At 37.2% G+C, this 23571-nt stretch overlaps 1 protein-coding gene across 2 annotated transcripts in view; it reads left to right on the forward strand.

Moving 5' to 3' along the window:
• Positions 1 to 23571, forward strand: part of GPRASP2 (G protein-coupled receptor associated sorting protein 2) — an 88005-nt gene that overhangs the window by 21246 nt on the left and 43188 nt on the right. The window lies entirely within an intron of this gene.

Below are 23571 nucleotides of genomic sequence, written 5' to 3' on the forward strand. Positions count from 1 at the left end.
ATATTCTTTTTCAGATTCTTTTCCATTATAGTTATTACAAGACATTGAATATAGTTCCCTGAGCTATACAGTAGGACCTTGTTGTTTATCTATTTTATATATAGTAGTGTGTATCTGTTAACCCCAAACTCCTAGTTTATCCCTCCCCCCCTTTCCCCTTCAGTAACCATAAGTTTGTTTCCTGTGTCTATGAGTCTGTTTCTGTTTTGTAAATAAGTTCATTTGTATCATTTTTAAGATATCACATATAAATAATATTATATGATATTTGTCTTTGTCTGACTTACTTCACTTAGTATGATAATCTCTAGGTCCATCCATGTTGCTGCAAATGGCAATATTTCATTCTTTTTTATGGCTGACTAATATTCCATTGTATATATATGCCACACCTTCTTTATCCATTCATCTGTCAGTGGACACTTAGGTTGCTTCCAAGTCTTGGCTGTTGTAAATAGTGCTACTTTGAACATTGGGGTGCATGTATCTTTTCAAATTAGAATTTTTGCCTTTTCCAGATATATGCCTAGGAGTGGGATTGCTGGAATATATGGTAGCTCTATTTTTAGTTTTCTAAGGAACGTCCATACTGCTCTCCATAGTGGCTGTACCAATTTACATTCCCACCAACAGTGTACAAGGGTTCCCTTTTCTCCACATCCTCTGCAGCATTTATTATTTGTAGACTTTTTGATAATGGTCATTCTGACTGGTGTGGGGTGATACCTCATTATAGTTTTGATTTGCATTTTGCTAATAATTAGCAATGTTGAGTATTCCTTTTCACATGCCTTTCAACTATCTGTGTGTCTTCTTTGGAGAAATGTCTATTTAGGTCTTCTGCCCAATTTTTGGTTGGGTTGTTTGTTTTTTATATTGAGCTGTGTGAGCTGTTTGTATATTTTGGAATTTAATCCCCTCTTGGTGGCATTGTTTGCAAATATTTTCTCCCAGTCTGTAGGTCGTCTTTTCTTTTTGTTTATGGTTTCCTTTGCTGTGCAAAAGCTTATAAGTTTGATTAGGGCCCATTTGTTACTTTGGCTTTTATTTCTTTTGCTTTGGGAGACTGATTTAAGAAAGTATTGCTATGATTTATGTCAGAAAATGTTTTGCCTAAGTTATCTGTGTCTTTTGATTGGAGAGTTCAATCCATTTCTCTTTAAAATAATATTGATAGGTTAGGACTTACCAGTGCCATTCTGTTGTTTTCTGGCTTTTGTAGTCTCTTCCTTTCTTCTCTTGCTGTCATATATATAAGGTTTTTAAAAAAATTTTAGAGTTGAAATTGTTTTATACATCACCATTACAATATTAGAGAATCTGAGTATGTACCTTCAGCAATGAGTTTTACTCATTCATATGTTTTACACTGTTAAATGGTATCATTTCTTTTCAGCTTGAAGAACTCCCTTTAGTATTCCTTGGAAGCCAAGTCTAGTGCTGATGAACTCCTTCATCAGTTGTTTGTTTGGGAACATCTTTATCTCTCCTTTATATCTGAGGACAGCTTTGCTGGATATAGTACTCTTGGTTGACTTTTTTCTTTCAATATTTTAAATGTATCTTCCTGTACTCTCCTGGCTTGCAAGGTTTCTGCTGCAAAATCCACTGATAATCTTATGGGGCTCCCTCGTATGTAACAAGTTTCTTTTCCCTTTTGCTTTCAAAATTCTTTGTCTTTAACTTTTTACAATTTAATTATAATGTATCTTGGTGTAGCCCTTTTCATGTTCATCCTATGTAAGGAATTTTGGGCCTTGTGAATCTCAATGTCCTTTTCTCTCCCCAAGTTTCGACATTTGCAGCCATTATTTCTTTAAATAAACATTTATCCCTTTCTTTCTCTCTCCTTCTGGGATTACCACAATCCCAGATATATTGTTTCACCTTAAGGTGATCTTTAAGTCCTGTATGCTTTCTTCTCTCTTTTTCATTCTTTTTTCTTTTTGCTCCTCTGACCTGATAATTTCAAATGACATGTCTTCAAGTCGGATTTTTTATTTTGCTTCATCAAGTCTGTTGCTGAAGCTCTGTATTGAATTCTTCAGTTCAGTCATTGTATTTTTCAGCTCTAGGATTTCTGTTGTTGTTGTTTTTAATGGTTTGTATTTCTTTGTGGAATTTCTAGTTATTTTCATGTATTGTTTTCCTAGTTTTGTTCAGTTTTCCAGTTGTGTTTTCATGTAGTTCACTGAACTTCTTTAAGAGGATTATTCTGAATTATTTGTCATCAATCATTTCTTAGATCTCCATTTTTTTAGGGTCCGTTATTGGAGCTTTATTAGTTTTCTTTGGTAGTGTCATGTTTACATGATCCTTCATGATCCTTGTGTTCGTATGTTAGTATCTGTGTAACTGAGGAAGCGGTCTCTTCTTCTAACCTTTACAGATTCAATTTAGCAGGGAAAGTTGTTTATCAGTCAGTCCAGTTTGGGGTTCTGGATGTACCACTTATAGTGTCCATGGGCAGAGAGGGCTTGCTATCACGGTCTGTAGTTTGGTAGGACCACTTCCCATACTGTGAGATCAGGGGAGTGGTGGCCAATGGCTATGCTCCATGGTCAGTTAAGCCTGCTGGCTGGCCTCCATGTTAGGGCAGGGCTGCTGTCAGGGCTCCCTGGTTGGACATACCTGCTAGCTGGGCTCCAGCGTCAGGTGGGCCAGTAGTCTGGGTTTCATGATTAGACCAGGCCTCAGGCTGTCTATAATCAGGAAAAGCCATAAGCTTTGCCTTACAGTTGGCCAGGGCCATAGCGTAGGCTCTCCAATGGGGTACTTGCCCAGGCTCCCTAGTCTGGCATGGCCACCAGCTATACTCTGCAGTTCTGTGAGGTTGTAGGATGTGCTGTGCAGTTGGGTGGGATGGCTTTCTGTTCTCCCTAGACAAGTGAGGCAATGGTAGATACTCCATGATTAGGCAGAGCTGGTGGTTAGGCTCCTTACCCATATGAGGCAGTAGGCTGTGTTCACCAATTGGGCAGTACCATAGGCTGGACATTATGGCTGAGCAGGGTTGCTACCCAGGCACCCTTGTTGGGTGAAGCTGCAAGCCCTGTTCCACAGTTAGGTGGGGCTGCTGGTTTGACCACCCATTCAAGTATAGCCCTGTAGAATGGGCTCTGTGGCTGTCTGAGGTTATTATTCAGGTTCCGCACTTAGAGGAGGGTGGGGCGAGGCAGAGGCTATCCTCCACATTTGGGCAGGGCTACTTTCTTGGCTTCCTGCCCAAGTGGGGCTGAAGAATGTGGTCCACAGTCCAGGACCTCTGGCCAGGCTTCCTGATTGGGCAGGGCTGGAGGCTATGCCCAACAATTTGGCAGGGAATTCAGCTTGGCTCTCTGCCTGTGTGGAGCTATAGACTGTGTGCCATGGCTACATGGTGTCACAGCTTATATTCCCTGGTCAAGCGGGACCAGATGCTATATTCTATAGTTTGGTGGGGCTGTTGGTTTGGCTCTCTGCCTGGATGGGGGTCATGGGCTATAATCTGAGGTTGCTGTTTGGGCTCCCAGCTCAGGAGAGGCTGGAAGCCATGCTCCAAAGTTGAGCAGGACTGCTGGCTTGACTCACTGCCTCAGTGGGCCATAGGATGGGCTCTGTAGTTGCTTGGGGTCTCTAGCCAGGCTTACTGGTTGGGTGGGACTGGAGACTATGCTTAGAAGTTGGGCAGGGCTACTGGCTTGCCACTCTGTCCAAGTGAAGTCATATGATGGACTCCGTGGGACAGCCTGTTGGCTGAGGACCTAAACCAGGCAGAACTGCCAGCCAAGCTCCCTGCCGACTTGAGTCCACTGGCACGGTTCTGAAGATGGCTGAGCTCTCTGCACAGGAGCTGCTGCCAATTGGAATACAGTCTGCCAAGATCTGCTTGCTGGTTGCTGTGAGCCTCACCCCCTTTTCATCTCTAGCAGATCCCCTGTAGTCTAGGCCCACTGGTTCCCCTAGTGATCCCCATGAAGTAAGACTGAAGTGGGACTCCCAGGAATCGTCTAACACTGCTGGGGAATCTGGATGTCCACCTTGAGCTCTCTTTTTCATGCTGGAGTAGCCATAAACCCGGAGGGACCCTCAGTGTGGCATTCTGCTTGGCTGGAGGCGGGGCAATGCAATGAAAGTGAAATTGCTCGTCTATCTTTTCTAATGTAGTTTTTCTGGCCTTTTTTTTTTTTTCTGTCCAAGGGAATGCTTCAGCCTCACCCCCAGGTTCTGGGATATTCACAAAAGTGTCTTGTCTCTGATAAATGCTAGTTGTCTTTCTGAGAGGGTGACTGAATCCAGGGACCACCTGTTTCACCATCTTGCTGATGTTCCTCTCATATGATCATTCTTGAGTGATGCTACCCAAAGTGCCAGTCTAAAATGAAAAAAAGGAATTTGTGCCAAAATTTGAATGGACTACATCAAAGCACACATTATTTTTGTAGCAAAATTTTCTTGATGAAAGTAGCTATGAGTACGTTTACATTTTGATGAAAGCTAGTTATGTCTTTGCAAACTGGTAACAAACAGTTTGCCACCTATTGAAAAACAGTCCATATATTCACTTTAGCAAGAGTATTGACATGGAATATTTCATTATAGGATATGTGGACAAAAATCTGATCCCTTCAGAGGGAAGCAAAAACTCCATTTAGAAGTCCACCAGCTCTGGTATTTTTAATTTGTTTACTAGAAAGATTGTTACTAATATATGGAATACGGTGAAGAATTTAAATGCAGAAGTCATGAAAATACAGGCTCATTGCAGAAACAGTAGATAAAGTGACATTCTGAATGAGAGGAGAATGGAATGAAATATCCTAGGCATATTGTGACAACAGATTAACTATTGATAGGAAATAAGCCCAGGTTCCCACCCAAAACATACACCTAAAACAGTCAGATGGGTTAACTTTTTTAAAAACCCTTTCTCCTTTGTTACAAAAGTAAATCAAGATCTTTGTACAAAAAGTTATATACCATGACTAAGTGGGATTTTTCGATGTATGAAAGCCTGGTTCAATTTTCAAAAATCAATTAATGTAATCCATCACATCAACAAGCTAAAAAAGAAACATCACATGATCATATCAGTGGATACAGAAAAAAGCATTTGATAGAAATGTAACACCCATTCATGATAAAAACTTTAAAACTAAGAAAAGAGGGGAACTTCCTTAGATTGATAAAAAGTATCTACAAAAAGCCTACAGCTAGTATCATATATAATGGTGAGAAACTAGAACCTTTCCCAAAGAGATCAGGAACAGGGTAAAGATGTTTCCTTTCATCACTGCTTTTAACATCATATTGGAAGTCCTTGCTAATGCAATAAAACAAGAAAAGGAAATAAAAGGGATACAGATTTAGAGCAAAAAATAATAATAATAAAACTGGGGATTCCCTGATGACCTAGTGGTTAGGACTCCAGGCTTTCACTGCCATGGCCTGGGTTCAGTCCCTGGTCAGAGAACTGAGATCCCACAAGTCACATGGCACGTCCAAAAAGAAAAAAAAAATCTCTTTGTTCACAAATGATATCATTATCTACGTAGAAAATCTGAATCAACAAAAAGCTTCTGAACTAATAAGTGATTATAGCAAAGTTGCAGGATACAAGATTAATATTACAATGCCCATTGTTTTCCTAAACACCAGCAATGAAAAAGTGGAACTTGAAATTACAGATTTACATTAGCACCTAAAAGATGAAATACTTATATATAAATCTAACATAATATGTGTAAGATCTATATGAGGAAAACTACAAAACTCCTATGAAAGAATTCAAAGAAGAGCTAAATAAATGGAGAAACACTCAACGTTTATGGGTAGGATGACTCAATACTGTCAAGATGTCAGTTCTTCTCAACCTGATTTATCGGTTCAATGCAGTCCCAATCAAACTCCTAGCAAGTTTATATGATACTAAAGTTTACATGAAGAAGCAAAAGACCCAGAATAGCCAACTCAGTACTGAAGGAGAACAGAGTCAGAGGACTGATATTACCTGACTTCAAGACTTAGTAATCAGGATGGTGTGATACTGGCAAAAGAATAGACAAATAGATAAATGGAACAGGATAGAGAGTCCAGAAATATACTGACATAAATGTAGTCAACTGATCTTCAACAAAGGGCTAAATGCAATAGGATGGAGAAAAGTTAGTCTCCTCAATAAATGGTGCTGAAATATCTGGACATCCACATGCAAAAAACTTAATCTATGAGGTACAGACCTTATATCCTTCACAAAAATTAACTCAGAATGGATCACAGGGCTAAATTTTAAATGAAAAACTATATAACTCCTATAAGCTGACATAAGAGAAAATCTAGATGACCTTGGGTTTAGTGATGACTTTTTAGATACAACACTAAAAGCACAGTCCATGAAAGAAATAATTGATAATCTGGACTTTGTTGAAATTTTAAAATTCTGCTCTGCAAAAGACACTGTCAAGAGAATGAGAAGACAAGTCACAAAGTGGTTGAAAATATTTGTAAAAAACATATCTGATAGAGGACTATTACCCAAAATATACAAATAACTCTAAAAACTCAACAGTAAGCAGCAAACAACACAATTAAATGGGTCAAGTACATTAACAGACACCTCACCAAAAAAGATATACATGACAAATAAACATATGAAAAGATGCTCAACATCGTATATTATCAGGGAAATGCAATTTAAAACAATTATGGGATTCTAATACACACCTATTAGAATGACCAAAATCCAGAACACTGACAAAACCAAATGCTGTTGAGGATGTGGAGGAACAGGAATTCTTGCTCAGTGTTAGAGGGAATGCAGAATGGTACAGACACTCTTGAAGGCTGTTTGGCAGTTTCTTACAAAACTAAACATACTCCTACCATATCATCCAGCAATCATATTCCTTAGAATTTACCCAAAGCAGGCGAAAACTTGTGTCCACGCAAAAACCTGCACAAGATTGTTTATAGCAGCTTTATTCATAATTGCTAAATCTTGGAAGCAACCAAGGTGCCCAGGTAAATGGATAAATAAACTTTGGTAAATCCAGACAATGGAAAATTATCATTACTAAAAGAAATAATCTATCAAGACATGAAAAGACATGGAGGAAACTTAAATGCATATTACTAAGTGAAAGAAGTAAATCTGAAAAGGATACATAATATATAATTACTACTATTTGACATTCTGGAAAAGGCAAAACTGTGGAAACAGTAAAAATTTCAGTGATTGCCATGGGTTAAGGGAGAGAGAGTTATTAATAGGTGGAGCATGGAGGACTTTTAGGGCAGTGAAACATTTTGTATGATATTATAATGGTGGATACATGTCAATATACATTTATCCAAACCCATATAATATACATGAATAGTTAACCTTAATGTAAATTATAGACTTTAGGTGATCATGATATGTCAATGTAGGTTCATCAGTTGTAACAAATGTACCATTCTTGTGGGGGGATGTTGATAATGGGGTAGGCTAATGTGTGGGGGCAAGGGGCATATGGGAAATCTCTGTACCTTCTGTTCAGTTTTGCTGTGAACCTAAATCTGCTCCCAAAAATGAAGTCTATTTAAAAAGTTACATAATATTGGCATGGTAAAGGACTCCCTACATATGACAGTAAAAGGGGAAAATACAAAAGAGATTAAGAGATTTGGCTGCATAAAATAGTGTCCATATAACAATATGTATGTCAAACTGTTAATACATCTAATATATTATGTAAAAGCTCTTGTAAATCAATAAACACTACTACCTCCAAAAATTTATAAGGAATTTAAAAAGCCATATCACCCAATCACAAATATAATAATGGCCAATAAATACTTGAAATTGTGAGATGTCACTGTTCGCCATTCACTGGTCTAATTGAAAAAAAAAGCCATTTTGAAATTATAATACCTTGTATTTCTTACCCTTCTAAGGAGGCTTTTTAGACAATATTTTCCCCATTACCCATACCCACCCCTGGAAATTTTAATACCTCAGATATATTGGAGTCATATGCTGGGTCATATGGTAATTCTATGTTTAATTTACTAAGGTATGGCCAAACTCTTTTCCACAGTGACTGTAACATTTTACATTCCCACCAGCAATGTACAAGGGTTCCACTTTCTCCACATTCTCAACAATACTTATTAAATGCCATTTAAAAAATTATTAATATAGGCATCCTAGTTAGTGTGAAGTTGTATCTCATTGTGGTTTTCATTTGGATTTTCCTAATGGCTACTGATGTTGATCAGCTTTTTGTACACTTGTTGTCCATTTGTATATTTATTTGAAGAAATGTCTATTCAAGTACTTTGCCTATTATTAATTGGGTTTGTTTGGGGGTTGTACACTTTCTTTATATGTACTGGTCAGTGGATCTTTATCAAATACATGAGTTGCAAATATTTTCTTCCAACAGTGAGTTGTCGTTTCATTTTTTGGTAATATCCTTTGATGCACAAAAGTTTTTAATTTTGATAAAGTCCAATTTATTTTTTCCTTTTGAAGCTTGTACTTTTCATGTCATATTTAAGAAACCATTGATAGATACAAAGTCATGAAGAATTATCCCTATGTCTTTTGCCCAAGAGTTTTATAGTTTTAGCTCTTATGTTCAGGTCACTGATCCATTTTGAGTTAATTTTTGTGTATTGTATGAGGCAAGGATCCAAATTCATCATTTTACATGTGGATATTCAGTTGTCCTGACATAATTTTTGAAGAGACTGTTCTTTCCCATTGAATGCTCTTGGCATTATTCTTGAAATTGTTTTAGCCACAAATGTGTAGGTTTATTTCTGGACACTCAATTCTATTTCGTTGGTCTATATGTATATTCTTATGCCAATATCATACTATTTTAAGTACTGTAGCTTTGTAGTAAGTTTTGAAATTGGGAAATGTAAGGCTTTCAATTTTTTTCTTTTTCAGGGTTGTTTTGGCTATTTGGGGACCCTTGCTGTTGCATAGGATTTTGAGGTTTAGTTTTTCCACATATTAAAAAAAGGCCATTGGCATTTTCATAGAGATAGCATTGAATCCGTATATCAATATGTAAAGTATTGCCATCTTAACAATATTAAGTCTTCGAATCATAAACATGGGGAGTCTCACAAATACTTAGGTCTCATTTAATTTCTTTCTGTAGTGTTTTTTACTTTCCAGAGTATGAATCTTGCATCTCCTTCCTTCATTTAATTTCTAAAGATTTTATTTAGTTGCTATTTTAAATGAAATTTAAATTACTTTAATTTCCTTTTCAGATTATTCATTGCAGACATGCAGAAACAAAACTATTCTTTGTGTGTTGATGTTATGCCCTATAATTTGGATGGATTGGTTTATTAGCTCTTGTAGCTTTCTTGTAGATTCTTTGGATTTTTTAATGTACAGGATCATCAGGAAAATAGAGTTTTACTTCTTGCTTTCCAATTTATATGACTTTTATTCCTTTTTCTTGCCTAATTGGTTTGGATAGAACTTCCATTTCAATTTTGAATTGAGGTAGTGAAGATAGATATTCTCTTGTTTCTGATCTTAGGAGTTTCCTTATAAGTTTTTCATCCTTAAGTATGGTGTTAGCTGAGGGTTTTTCATAAATGCTTTTATCATGTGGAGGAAGTTCCCTTCTATTCCTAGTTTATTCAGTGTATTTATCATGGCAATGCATTGGATGTTTTTTAACAATGATACTTTTATTAGGGAGTATTGCATTAGGTGTGGTATTTGTATTAGATGTGATACTGGCATATTTTTTAATTTAAGAAAATTTTTTATTGGAGTACAGTTCATTTACAATGTTGTGTTTAAGTTTCTGGTGTACAGCAAAGTGAATCAGTTATACATACACATATATCCACTCTATTTTAGATTCTTTTCCCATATAGGCCATTACAGAGTACTGAGTAGAGTTCCCTGTGCTATACAACAAGTCATTATTAGTTATCTATTTTATATATAGTAGTGTGTATATGTCAATCCCAATCTCCCAATTTATCCCTCCCCTTACCACATGACAGCCATAAGTTTGTTTTCTACATCTGTAACACTATTTCTGTTTTGTAGATAAGTTCATTTGTACCCTTTTTTTAGATTCCACATATAAGTGATTTCATATATTTGTCTTTATGTGTCTGACTTACTTCACTCAGTATGACAATCTCTAGGTCCATGCATGTTGCTACAAATGGCATTATTTCGTTCTTTTTTATGGCTGAGTAATATTCCATTGTATATATGTACCACATCTTCTTTATGCATTCCTCTGTTGATGGACATTTAGGTTGCTTCCATATCCTGGCTATTGTAAATAGTGCTGCAGTGAACATTGGGGTACGTGTATCTTTTCGAATTATCTTTCTCTCTGGATATATGCCAAGGAGTGGGATTTCTGGATCATATGGTAGCTCTATATTTAGTTTTTTAAGGAACTCCATACTGTTCACCATAGTGGCTTTACAAATTTACCTTCCCACCAACAGTGTAGGAGGGTTCCCTTTTCTCCACACCCTCTCCAGCATTTACTGTTTGTAGAATTTTGATGATGGCCATTCTGACTGGTGTAAGGTAGTACCTCATTGTAGTATTGATTTGCATTTCTGTAATAATTAGTGATGTTGAACACCTTTTCATCTGCCTCTTAGCTATCTGAATGTCTTCTTTGGAGAAATGTCTACTTAGATCTTCCCCCCATTTTTTGATTGGGTGTTTTTTTTTAATTGAGCTGCATGAGCTGTTTGTATATTTTAGAGAATAATTCCTTGTCAGTTGCTTCATTTGCAAATATTTTCTCCCATTCTCAGGGTTGTCTTTTCATTTTGTTTATGGTTTGCTTTGCTGTGCAAAAGCTTTGAAGTTTCATTAGGTCCCATTTGTTTATTTTTGTTTTTATTTCCATTATTCTAGGAGGTGGATCAAAAAAGATCTTGCTGTGATTTATGTCAAAGAGTGTTCTTCCGATGTTTTCCTCTAAGAATTTTATAGAATCCGGCCTTACATTTAGGTCTTTAATCCATTTTGAGTTTATTTTTATGTATGGTGTTAGGGAGTGTTGTGGTTTCATTCATTTACATGTAGCTGCCCAGTTTTTCCAGCACCACTTATTGAAGAGGCTGTCTTTTCTTCGTTGTATATTCTTGCCTCCTTTGTTATAGATTAGGTGACCATAAGTGAGTAGGTTTATCACTGGCCTTTCTATCCTGTTCCATTGATCTATATTTCTGTTTTTGTGCCTGTAACATACTGTTTTGATTACTGTAGCTTTGTAGTATATTTTGAAGTCAGGGAGCCTGATTCCTCCAGCTCTGTTTTCCTTTCTCGAAATTGCTTTGGCTGTTCGTGGTCTTTTGTGTTTCCATACAAATTATAAATATTTTTGCTCTAATTCTATAAAAAATGCCATTGGTAATTTGATAGGGATTGCATTGAATATTAGATTACTTTGGGTAGTTTAGGCATTTTGGCAATATCGATTTTTCCTATCAAAGAACATGGTATACCTCTCCATCTGTTTGTGTAATCTTTGATTTCTTTCATCAGTATCTTATAGTTTTCTGAGTACAGTTCTTTTGCTTCCTGAGGTAGGTTTATTCCTAGGTATTTTATTCTTTTTGATGTGATGGTAAATGGGGTAAATGATTTCTCTTTTTGATCTTTCATTGTTAGTGTTTAGGAATGCAAGAGATTTCTGTGTATTAATTTTGTATCCTGCAACCTTACCAAATTCACTGATAAGCTCTAGTAGTTTTCTGGTAGTATCTTTAGGATTTTCTATGTATAGTATCATGTCATCTGCAAACAGTGACAGTTTTACATCATCTTTTCCAATTTGGATTCCTTTTATTTTTTTTCTTCTCTGATTGCCCTGGCTAGGATTTCCAAAACTATGTTGGATAATAGTGGCGAGAGTGGGCATCCTTGTCTTTTTCCTGATCTTGGAGGAAATGCTTTCAGTTTTTCACCATTGAGAATGATGTTTGCTGTGGGTTTGTCATATATGGCCTTTATTATGTTGAGGTAGGTTCCCTGTATGCCCACTTACTGGAGAGTTTTTATCATAAATTGGTGTTAAATTTTGTCAAAAGTTTTCTGCATCTACTGAGATGATGGTTTTTATTCTTCAATTTATTAATGTGGTGTTTCACACTGATTGATTTGCAGATATTGAAAAATCCTTGCATCCTGGGGATAAATCCCACTTGATCATGGTGTACGATCCCTTTAATGTGTTGTTGGATTCCCTTTGCTAGTATTTTGTTGAGGACTTTTGCATCTATGTTCATCAGTGATATTGGCCTGTAATTTTCTTTTTTTGTGATGTCTTTGTCGGGTTTTGGTATCAGGGTGATGGTGGCCTCGTAGAATGAGCTTGGGAGTGTTTCTTCCTCTGCAATTTTTTGGAAGAGTTTCAGAAGTGTAGGTATTAGTTCTTCTCTAAATGTTTGATAGAATTCACCTGTGAAGCCATCTGGTCTTGTACTTTTGTTTGTTGGAAGATTTTTAATCACAGTTTCAATTTCATTACTTGTGATTGGTCTGTTCATATTTTCTCTTTCTTCCTGGTTCAGTCTTGGAAGGTTGTACCTTTCTAAGGATTTGTGCATTTCTTCTAGGTTGTCCATTTTACTTGCATATAGTTGCTTGTAGTAGTCTCTTATGATTCTTTGTATTTCTGTAGTGTCTGTTGTAATGTCTCCTTTTTCGCTTCCTATTTTATTGATTTGAGTCCTCTCCCTTTTTTTCTTGATGCTTCTGGCTAAAGGTTTATCAATTTTGTTTAACTTCTCAAAGAATCAGCTTTTCGTTTCATTGATCTTTGTTATTGTTTTCTTTGTCTCTATTTCATTTATTTCTTCTCTGATCTTTATGATTTCTTTCCTTATACTAACTTTGGGTTTTGTTTGTTTTTCTTTCTCTAGTTACTTTAGGTGTAAGGTTAGGTTGTTTACTTGAGATTTTTCTTGTTTCTTGAGATAAGATTTATTGCTGTAAACTTCCCTCTTAGAAGTGCTTTGGCTGTATCCCATAGGTGTTGGATTGTCATGTTTTCATTGTCATTTGTCTCTAGGTATTTTTTATTTTCTCTTTGATTTCTTCGTGATTCATTGGTTATTTAGTAACATATTGTGTAGCCTCCATGTGTTTGTGTTTTTTACTTTTTTTTTTCCTGTACTTGATTTCTAATTTCATAGCGTTGTGGTTGGAAAAGATGCTTGATATGATTTCAATTTTAAATTTACTGAGGCTTGATTTGTGACCCAAGATGTTATCTATCCTGGAGAATGTTCTTGTGCACTCGACAAGAAAGTGTATTCTGCTTCTTTCGGATGGAATGTCCTGTAAATATCAATTAAGTCTATCTGGTCTAATGTGTCACTTAAGGCTTGTGTTTCCTTATTAATTTTCTGTCTGGATGATCTGTCCATTGGTGTAAGTGGGGTGTTAAAGTCCCCCACTGTTTTTGTGTTACTGTCAATTTCCCCTTTTATAGCTGTTAGCATTTGCCTTATATATTGAAGTGCTCCTATGTTGGGTGCATATATATTTACAATTTTTATATCTTCTTCTTGGATTGATCCCTTGATCATTATGTAGTGTCCTTCCTTGTCTCTTGTAACAGTCTATTTTAAAGTCTATTTTATCTGATACGAGTATTGCTACTCCAGCTTTCTTTTGATTTCCATTTGCATGGAATATCTTTTTCTATCCCCTCACTTTCAGTCTGTATGTGTCCCTAGGTCTGAAGTGGGTTTCTTGTAGACAGCATATATACAGGTCTTGTTTTTGTATCCCATCAGCCAGTCTGTGTCTTTAGGTTGGAGGATTTAATCCATTTGCATTTGAGGTAATTATTGATATGTATGTTCCTATTTCCATTTTCTTAGTTTTATTGGGTTTGTTTTTGTAGATTTTTTTTCTTCCCTTCCCCTTTTGTTCTCTTCTCTTGTGGTTTGATGACCGTCTTTAGTGTTGTGTTTGGGTTGGTTTTTCTTTTTTTGTGTGTGTATGTGCTGTAGCTTTTTGATTTGCATATCCTATGAGGTTTTGATAAAACAGTCCATATATATTCAAGGTTGTTTTTAGTTGCTGGTTGCTTACTTTCAAATGCAATTCCCATTTCCTGCATTCATACTCCACTCTTCTCACAGTTGCTGGTTTTGATATTATATTTGTATATGGATGATTTCCTGCTTTTACTGTAGGTCTGTGTTTTCCTGTGAGCTTTCCCATTTGTGGTTTTCTTATTTGTATTTTTGCCCCCCCCCCTTATTTTCCCCCTGCCTAGAGAAGTTCCTTTATCATTTGTTGTAATGCTGGATTGGTAGTGCTGAATTCTCTTAGCTTTTGCTTGTCTGTAAAGCTTTTGATTTCTCTGTCAAATCTGAATGAGAGCCTTGCTGTGTAGAGTATTCTTGGTTGTATGTTTTTCCCTTTCATCACTTTAAATATATCCTGCCACTCCCTTCTGGCCTGCAGAGTATCAGCTGAAAAATCAGCTGATAACCGTATGGGGATTTCCTTGTGTGTTATTTGTTGCTTTTTCCTTGTTGCTTTTAAGATTTTTTCTTTGTGTTTAATTTTTGTTAGTTTGATTAATATGTGTCTTGGCATGTTCCTCCTTGGGTTTATCCTGTATGGGACTCTCTGTGCTTCCTGGACTTGAGTGACTATTTCCTTTCCTATGTTAGGGAAGCTTTTTACTATAATCTCTTGAAATATTTTCTCAGGCCCTTTCTCGTTTTCTTCTTCTTCTTCTGGGACCCCTATAATTCGAATGTTGGTATGTTTAATGTTGTCCCAGAGGTCTCTGAGGCTGTCCTCATTTCTTTTTATTCTTTTCTCTTTATTCTGTTCTGTGGCAGTGATTTCCACCATTCTGTCTTCCAGCTCACTTATCCATTCTTCTGCCTCAGTTATTCTGCTATTGATTCCTTCTGGTGTATTTTTCATTTCAGTTATTGTATCGTTCATCTCTGTTTGCTTCTTCTTTAGTTCTTCTAGGTCTTTGTTAAACACTTCTTCTGTCTTCTCTATCTGTGCCTCCAGTCTTTTTCTAAGATCTTGGATCATCTTTACTATCATTATTCTGAATTCTTTTTCAGGTAGATTGCCTATCTCATCTTCATTTAGTTGTTCTTGTAGGTTTTTATCTTGCTCCTTCGTCTGCGATCTATTTCTTTGTCATCTCATTTTGTCTAACTTACTGTGTTTGTGGTCTCCTTTCCACAGGCTGGAGGATCGTAGTTCCTTTTGCTTCTGGTGTCTGTTCCCTAGTGGGTGAGGTTGGTCCAGAGGCTTGTGCCATTATCCCCTTGATAGGAGGTTTGACTGCTGTTGTGGTGACCAGAGCCTTCCGTGGATATTGAGCAGGCCCTCCCCTTTGCTCTGTGGCTATCACTGCCCTGTCAGGAACAGTGTCTGCTCCCTAGTTGTTGGAGTAGAGGCCCCCAGATCTGTTTCTTAGCTGTGATCCTGATCTGCGGTGCAAGGTAGGTGGGATTGGAGCACTCCCACTGGGAGAGAAGCCACTGAGTATTCCTTCTCTGGAGCTGTTCACCTGTGAATGTGCTCTCTTCTATCCCCTTTCACCTGTTGTGCAGGCTCATAAAGTCCACTGTTGTTAGCACTGCTCTCAGTCCCACCTTACCTTTGGGTATGCCAGTAATTGGCCCTGGTGACTCTCAGGCTTTGTTTTCACCCGGCCACCAGCACAGATCCACTGAGGTCAGGTCCCAGGACTGCAGTAGTCATGCACCTGGACCCACTGTGGGAGCTATGGAGGCAGCTCAGACTCTGGCCTGGCCCAACCACCGCATATACGTGTTCACAAAGCCCACAGCTGCTAAAGCCAGACCCATCCCAGCTGCAGGAACACTTTTTATCCTTTCAGATGTTTCGCAGGTGCTGAATTTAGGAAGCCATCAGAGGAGATGTAACTCCTTGGTGTGCACAGCCGCGAGGAGAGATTTCAGCTCTTCTTCCTTAGTCACGTGGTCCCTGGGGCTCAGCTGTGGTTTCAGCCCCACCTCTGCATGCGTTCCTCCCACCAGAGTCTGCTCCAGAGATTGTCAGAACACACAAGCCTGTCAGGCAGGAAGGAGCCTGTCAGGTGGTGATTGGGGCGAGCAGGTTGCCCAGGCCGGGGGTTGGGGGGAAGAGGCGATGGCAGGGGCGTGTGAGCTAGCTCTGGCGGGAGCACTCCCTAGTGCCTGTGGAGGCAGGGTTTGGCACGTGAGGAGAGAGGCTGCAATACAGCCCCGCCCTTTGTGTGTCACTCAACAGTGGCGCTTCACTTCTATGGTGGTCCGGGCTTCCTCTACAAGCATTCCCAGTTACGTAGCTCCTCATTTCCATCCCCTCAGGCTGTCTCCTCACAGCAATCAGCAGTCCCCTCCCTGGGTCTGCTCTCCAAACCCCACGTTCCAGCACCCAGCCCCTGTGTGCACTGGTGGGCACCCATCCCAGGCTGGGGTGCACAGTGCTGTGGCACGGACCATCTGTGTAGGTCTCACTCTGTCCTGCCTGCCACAGACCAGTTGCTGGGCTCTCCTCCGAGCCCCCAAAGCCCCCCTCTGTCCCATCTGATTTCCCTGCCAGCGATGGGTCTTCCCCAGATGCAGGAACCTCTCCTCACCTTCAGCTCCCCACCAGGGGTGCAGGTCCCGTCCTGCTTCCTCTCCTCTTCCTTCTCACTTCTTCTTTCTTTTGTCCTATTTGGTTACATGGGGAATCTTTCTTGTCCTTTTAGGTGTCCGAGGTCCTCTGCTAGTGTTCAGCAGGCGCTCTGTGAGAATTGTTCCATTTGTAGATGTATTCTTGATACATTTGTGAGGAGAGATGAACTCCATGTCCTCCTACTCCTCCACCATCTTGGAAAGTCAGCTCTTTCTTTTCCTTCGTGCTGAGTCTAGCTTCACTGGCTCACAGCGAGCTGTGTGCAGAGGCCTCACGCCCAGCCCTTCAGACCAGAGTTCCTGGTGTCCAATGCATTGGATTTTATCAAATGATTTTTTCTATTAATTCCTAAGATCCTGTGATATTTTCCCCTCATTCTCTTAATGTGGTGTATTAAGATGATATTTTTAATCTTTTTTTGAGATATGATTGACATATAAAAAGTTGTGCATACTTCATATGTACAACTTGATAAGTTTGAAGATAATTGTATAGCCATGAAACCATCACCACAATCTATGCCATAAACATATCCATCACCTCCAAAAGTGTCTTCCAGCCCTCTTTATTATTTTTGTGTGTGATAAGAGCACTTTAAGATCTACCCTCTTAGAAAATTTTTAAGTATACAATACAATATTGTTCATTATAGGCACTTTGCTGTTCAGTAGGTCTCTAGAATTTATTCATTTTGTATAACAAACTTTGTATCCTGTGACTAATACCTCTCCATTTCCCCCTCCCTGCAGCCTCTGGAAACCACCATTCTAGTCTCTGTTTCTATGAGATTCACTATTTTATATTCCTCATATAAGTGGTATCGTATAGTATTTGTCCTTCTGTGCCTGGCTAATTTCACTTAGCATAATATTCTCCAGGTCCATCCATTTTGTTGCAAATGGCAGGATTTCTTTCTTTTTGAAGGCTGAAAAATATTCTATGGTATGTATATACAACATTTTCTTTATCCATTCATTCATCAATGGACATTTAGGTTGCTTCCATGTCTTGCTACCATGAATAATGCTGCGATGAACTTGGGAGTGCAGACATCTCTTTGAGACCCTGATTTCATTTCCTTTGGACGTGTACACAGAAGTGAGATTGTTGGATTCTATGGCAGTTCTATTTTTAATTTTTTGCAGAAACTCCATACTGTTTTCTATAGTGGCTGCACTAATTGACATTTCCATCAACAGTGTACAAGAGTTCCCTTTTCTCCATATCCTCACCAATGTTATCTTTTTTAAAAATTATAGCCCTCTTAACAGGTGTTAGGTGGTATTTCTTTGTGATTTTGATTTGCTTTTCCCTCATGATTAGTGATTTTGAGCACCTTTTCATATACCTGTTGGCCATTTCTTTCTTTTTTAATTATTGAAATATAGTTGATTTACAATATTGTGTTTGTTTCAGGTGTACAGAAAATGGATTCACTTATATATGTATACTTTTTTCAGATTATTTTTCATAATAGGTTATTATAAGATAATGAATATAATTCCCTGTGCTATACAGTAAATCCTTGTTGCTTATCTATTTTATGTGTGATAGTTTGTACCTGTTCATTCCATACTCCAAATTTGTCCCTCCTTCCCTCTCTCTCCCATTTGGTAAGCATAAGTTTGTGTTCTATCTCTGTGAGTCTGTTTCTGTTTTGTATATCGATTCATTCCTATTATTTTTTTAGATTCCATATATAAGTGATATATTTGTCTTTCTCTGTCTTGCTTCACTAAGTATAATAGTCTCTAGGTCCATCCATGTTGCTGCAAATGGCAATATTTCGTTCTTTTTTATGGCTGAGTAATATTCTATTGTGTATACATACACACACCCCACATCTTCTTAAGGCAGTTGTCTGTTGATGGGCACTTGGGTTGTTTCTATGTCTTAGCTATTGTAAATAGTGATGCTATGAACATTAGGGTGCGTGTATCTTTTCTAATTAGAGTTTTCATTTTTTCCCAGATATATATCCAGGAGTGGGATTACTGGATCATACTGTAGCTCTATTTTTAGTTTTTAAAGGAAACTTCATACTGTTTTCCATAGTGGCTGCACCAATTTACCTTCCCACCAACAGTGTACAAGGGCTCCCTTGTCTCCACACCCTCTCCAGCATTTATTGTTTGCAGACTTTTGATGATAGACATTCTGACTGGTGTGAGGTGATACTTCATTGTAGTTTTGATTTGCATTTCTCTAATAATTAGCAACGTTGAGCATATTTTCATGTGCCTGTTGGCCATCTGTATGTCTTCTTTGGAGAAATGTCTATTTAGGTCTTCAGCCCATTTTTTTGATTGGGTTGTTTGATCATCTCAATAGACACAGAAAAATCATTTGATGAAATTCAACATCTATTCATGATAAAAGCTCTCACCACAGTGGGTATAGAAGGAACATATCTCAACATAATAAAAGCCATTTATGACAAACCCACAGCCAACATCATACTCAACAGTGAAAAGCTGAAAGACTTCCTGCTAAATTTAGGAACAAAACAAGGACACCTACCATCACTACTTCTATTCAGCATATTATTGGAAGTCCTAGCCACAGCAGTCAGACAAGAAAATGAAATAAAAGTTATCAAAATTGGAAGGGAAGAAGTAAAATTGTCACTACTGCAGATGGCATAATACTCTATATAAAGAACCTTATATTCTCCACACAAAAGCTATTCAAATTAATAAATGCATTCTGCAAGGTAGCAGGATACAAGAATAATATACAGAAATCTGTTGACCATTTCTATATCTTCTTTGGAGAAATGTCTATTCAAATCCTTAGCCCAATTTTTAATTGGGTTATTTGGGTTTTTTTGCTATTGAGTTGTAGAATTTCCTTATATATTTTAGAGATTAACGTAGTGTCAGATATATCATTTGCAAATATTTTCTCCCATTCCATAAGTTACCTTTTCATTTTGGTAATTGGTTCTTTGCTGTTCAGTAGCTTTTTGGTTTGATGTAATTCCACTTGTGTGTTTTGCTTTTAGTTCCTGTATTCTTTGTTTCATATCCAAAAAAATCATTGCCAAGGCCAGTGTCAAGAAGCTCTCCCCCTGTTTCCTCCTATGAGTTTTACAGTTTCAGGTCTTATGTTTAAGTCTTTAACCCAATTTGAGTTGATTTTTATGTATGGTGTGAGATAAGGGTCCAATTTCATTCTTTTGCATATAGATACCCAGTTTTCTCAACATCATTTATTAAAGAGACTATCCTTTCCCCACTGTATTATTCATGGTACCCATGTCAAGGATCAATTGGCCATATATGTTTATGTTTACTCTCGGCTGTTTTTTCTTTTTCATTGGTCTTTTTGTATTTATGCCAATATCATAACGTTTTGATTACTGTAGTTTTGTAATATATTTTGAAATCAAGAAGTGTGATGCCTTCATCTTTTTTCTGCTTGCCCAAAATTGCTTTGGCTATATTGGAGTCCTTCGTGGTTCCATTTGAATTTTAAGATTGTTTTATCTATTTTTGTGGGGAAAAAATGCCATTGGTATTTTGATGGGAATGGTATTAAATCTGTAGATCGCTTTGGATAGCATGGACATTTTAACAATATTAATTCTTCCAATCCATGAACTTAAGATGTCTTTACATTTTTGTGTTTGCTTTCATTTCTTTCCTCAGTGTTTTATAGTTTACAGTGTGCAAGTATTTCACCTCCTTGGGTAAGTTTATTCTGAAATAATTTATTCTTTTTGATGCTGTCGTAAATGGAATTGGTTTCTTAATTTCCTTTTTAGATAGTTCATTGTTAGTATAGAGAAATGTAACTGATTTTTTGAGAAATGTGTATTGATTTTGTATCCAGCAACTTTGCTGAATTTGTTTATTAGTTTTAACATATTGTTTGGGAAGGCAATAGGGTTTTCCACATATAAGATCATGTCATCTGCAAACAGAGACAATTCATATCTTCCTTTCCAAATTGGATTATTTCTATTTCTTTTTCTCACCAAATTGCTCTGGCAAGGATGTTCAGTACTGTGTGAATAGGAATGGTGAGAGTGGGCACTCCTGTCTTGTTTCTGATCATAGAGGCAAAACTTTCAACCATTCACAACTGGGTGTGATGTCAGCTGTGGACTTGTCATATATATACTTTATTGTGGTGAGGTAAGTTTCTTCTATACCTAATTAATTGTTTTACCATGAAAAGGTGTTGAATTTTGTCATATGCTTTTTCTGCATCTATTGAGATAATCATGTGATTTTGATCCTTCATTCTGTTAATGTGGTATATCATATTAATTCATTTGTATATATATTAAACATCCTTGCATCCCAGGGAAAAATCCCACTTGGTCAGGGTGAGGGTGTATGGTCCTTTTAATGTGCTGTTGAACTTGGTTTGTTAATGTTTTGTTGAGAATTTTTGCATCCATGTTAATCAGGAATATTGGCCTGTGGTTTTTTCTCTTTTGATGTCTTTGTCCAGTTTTGCTATTATCATGATTCTGACCTCATAAAATAAGTGGAGAAGTGTTCTGTTCTTCTTTGTCAAGATTGTTTTGGCTATTCAGGGTCTTTTGTGAATCCATACAAATTTTAAAATTATTTGTTCTAGTTCTATGAAAAATGCCACTGGTATTTTGTTAGGGATTGCATTGAATTTGTAGATTGCCTGGGGTAATATGGTCATTTTAAGAATATTAATTCTTCCAATCCATGGACATAGTATATCTTTCCTTCTGTTTGTGTCGTTTTCAATTTCCTTCATCAGTGTTTTATAGTTTTCTGAGTACAGATGTTTTACCTCCTTAGGTAAGCTTATTCCTAGGTATTTTCTTCTTTTTCATGCAATTGTAAATGGTATTTTTCCTTAATTTCTCTTTCTGATAGTTCAGTGTTAGTGTATAGAAATACAACAGAATTTCTGTATATTAATCTTGTATCCTGCAACTTAACTAAATTCATCAATGAGCTTTAATAGTTTCTTGATGGCATCTTTAGGGTTTTCTATGTATAGTGTCATGTCATCTGCAATCAGTGACAGTTTTACTTCTTCTTTTCCAATCTGGATTCCTTTATTTCTTTTTCTTGTCTGATTGCTGTGGTTAGGACTTCCAAAACTATGTTGAATAAAAGTGGCAACAGTGGGCATCCTTGTCTTATTACTGATCTTAGAGGAAATGCTTTCAGCTTTTTATCATTGAGTATGATGTTAGCTGTGCGTTTGTCATATATGGCCTTTATTATGTTGAAGTATATTCCCTCTATGCCCACTTTCTGGAGAGTTTTTATCGTACATGTATGTTGCATTTTATCAAAAGCTTTTTCTGCATCTATTGAGATGATCATATATGGCTTTTATTCCTCAATTTGTTAACATGATGTATCACATTGATTGATTTGCAGATATTGAACCATCCTTGTATCCCAGGGATAAATCTCACTTGATCATGGTGTATCATTCTTTTAATGTATTGTTGGATTTGGTTTGCTAATATTTTGTTGAGGATTTTTGCATCTATGTTCATCAGTAATATTGAGCTGTAGTTTTTTAAATTATTATTTTATTTACTTATTTTTGGCTTAGTCGGGTCTTAGTTGCAGCATGTGAGATCTTTCATTGTGGCACACGGGCTCTTCGTTTTAACATGCAGGCTTCTCTGTAGTGGCGCATGGGCTTCTCTCTAGTTGTGGTGCATGGGCTTCTCTCTAGTTGTGGCACATGGGCTCCAGAGCACATGGGCTCTGTAGTTGTGGTGCGTAGACTCCAGAGCACGTGGGCTGTGTAGTTGTGGGCACGGGCTTAGTTGCCCCGCAGCATGTGAGATCTTAGTTCACGGACCAGGGATCAAACCTGCATCCCCTGAATTAGAAGGCAGATTCTTAACCACTGGGCCACCAAGGAAGTCCCTGACCTGTAATTTTTTTGGTGATATCTTTTCCTGGTTTTTGTATTGGGTTGATGCTGGCCTTATATCAGTAGAATGAGTTTGGAGGCTTTCCTTCCTCTGCGGTTTTTTGGGAATAGTTTGAGAAGGATAGGTGTTAACTTTTCTCTAAATGTTTGGTAGAACTCACCTGTGAAGCCATCTGGTCCTGGATTTATGTTTGTTGGGAATTTTTTTTTAAATTACTGATTCAATTTCATTACTGGTAATCAGTCTGTTCATATTTTCTATTCCTGGTTCAGTCTTGGAAGATTATATGTTTCTAGGAATTTGTCTATTTCTCTTATGTTGTCCATTTTATCGGCATATAGTTGTTCATAGTAGTCTCTGTAACTTATTGCAGAGCTGTCTATTTCTACCTTCAATTTGGTCAATTTTTGCTTCATATATTCTGGAGTTCTGTTGTTAGGTGTATTTGTGTTTATATTTTTTAAATCTTTTGATGGATTAAAACTTTTACCAATATATAATGTCTTCATTGTCTCTGGTAACAATTTTTGTCTTAAAGCCTATATTGTCTGATATTAGCATAGCCACCTCAGGTCTCTTTTAATAACTTTGTATGAAATAACTTTTTTCTGTTCTCTCACTTTCAACCTATTTATGTCTTTGGATCTAAGAAAGTCTCTTGTAGACAACATATAGTTGGATCATGTTTCCTTTTTTTAAAATCCATTTTGCCACGTCTGCCTTTTGATTGCAGAGTTTAATCTATTTGTATTGAATGCAATTACAAATGAAGGACTTAACTTCTACTACTTTGCTCTTTGTTTTCAGTATGTCATATGTTTCTTGTTCTTCACTTCCACCATTACTGCCTTCTTTATATTTGAACTTTTTCTTGTCTACCATTTTGATTCCTCTCTTATTTACTTTTCTATATATATTTTAGTTATTGTCTTATTGGTTAACTTGGGGATTACAATTAATGTCCTAAATTTATAACAGTCTAGTTTGAATTAATGCTCAGTTTCGATAATATACAAAG

This window comes from Balaenoptera musculus, chromosome X, assembly GCF_009873245.2.
Source record: "Balaenoptera musculus isolate JJ_BM4_2016_0621 chromosome X, mBalMus1.pri.v3, whole genome shotgun sequence".
Lineage (NCBI taxonomy): Eukaryota > Metazoa > Chordata > Mammalia > Artiodactyla > Balaenopteridae > Balaenoptera > Balaenoptera musculus.